The sequence below is a fragment of the Canis lupus genome, chromosome 28, assembly GCF_003254725.2.
Source record: "Canis lupus dingo isolate Sandy chromosome 28, ASM325472v2, whole genome shotgun sequence".
Lineage (NCBI taxonomy): Eukaryota > Metazoa > Chordata > Mammalia > Carnivora > Canidae > Canis > Canis lupus.
The window spans coordinates 20,081,633-20,082,950 of record NC_064270.1 but is presented as its reverse complement, the minus strand read 5'-3'; the positions used below and the strand labels follow the sequence as shown (position 1 = coordinate 20,082,950).

General features: G+C 37.7%; 1 non-coding gene across 1 annotated transcript; it reads right to left on the bottom strand.

The window, feature by feature from the left end:
• Positions 1-910: 910 nt before the first annotated feature.
• Positions 911-1,056, bottom strand: LOC112672653 (U4 spliceosomal RNA). The gene has a single exon (XR_003144396.1). It is a non-coding gene; the product is annotated as a U4 spliceosomal RNA (small nuclear RNA).
• Positions 1,057-1,318: the final 262 nt, after the last annotated feature.

The window sequence follows — 1,318 nt, the reverse complement described above, 5'->3', positions numbered from 1 at the left end:
TACTCTGAGCATTAGATCACTGCCCTCCTGCTCCAAAAGCTAACAAGTTTTAGAATTTTCTGTAATTTGGAACAATAAAATTTCATGGAAAAAAATGTATGAACTGGAGAAGTCTTGAGTGTTTCAAAAATAGCCAGGGAAGATAAACTGATATTCTTTTGGAAGGGAAAAATATTCTTCATTGTAAAGTATTAGTTTCTATCAACAACCAGCACATTCAGGGGTTGGCATTTTCCTCCAATGTCAGCCCACATCATCTAGTTCCATAAAAATCTATCTAAGTGAGAATAGAAAGTGAGGATAAGTTAAGGAAATGTCACTTTCCTTGGACCCCCTGCAAGATGACTCCCCTACCATGTCACATGTGAGTTAATTGGCACAGATGGTTTTCATTAAATGTGTCATTTTCTGCACATCAGCTTAGGTTGTTTCATACAGGTGACTATAAGCTAGGCTGAGATGAGATGTGACGATGATAATGATGTTAAGAATGTCAACAATAGCAACATCTATAATTTATTGTTTCCTATATCACAAAAACACTGTGCTAAGAATGTTACATACATAAATTTTTTATAGTGTCACATGCACCCTGTTGAGGCTTGCTGAAGCTCTAAAGAATTAAATACCTTGCTAATAGAACTACGGCTTGTAAGTAGTGGGTCCAAACCCAAAGTCTATCAAACTATAGGCTGTGTCCTTTATTTTAGTATGATGTCATTACTCTACATCTTGTCTTGGAGTAACCCATGCATTTATAGTGTGCTGAACCCATGGCATATACCTAATAAGTATGAAGATTGTGGCAGTGGAAAGCTGCCCACCCTTCTCTTACTGGCAGGGAGATTAGCACTTGTTTACTTGGAGAGCCTAAGGGGATTAGCTGGATGTTTAGCTCAGTTTAGATTAGGGCTTCTTAACCTCAGCATTATTGACATTTAAAGCCAGATTATTTGTTGTAAGGAACTGTCCAATGCATTGTAAAATGTTTTCAATTAGCAATAATCGTGCCTCCGATAAACCTCATTGGCTACGATACTGCCACTGTGCAAAGCTGTAAAATGTTTAGCAGTATTCCTGGCCTCTCTTACACTCTAGATGCCAGTAGCATCCCCTTCAGGTGTAACAACCAAAGACATCTCCAGACATTTCCAAGTGTTCCCTGTGAGGCAAAATCACATTCGGTTAAGAGACACTAGTATAGATCCTTGCAAAATAAGGTATTGATAAGGTAGAGGGACCAAACTGCTGTCTATGATTAGAACTATCAAATAATGCATTATTCTGAAATATGTCCTGTTCTTATGGATTAAATACA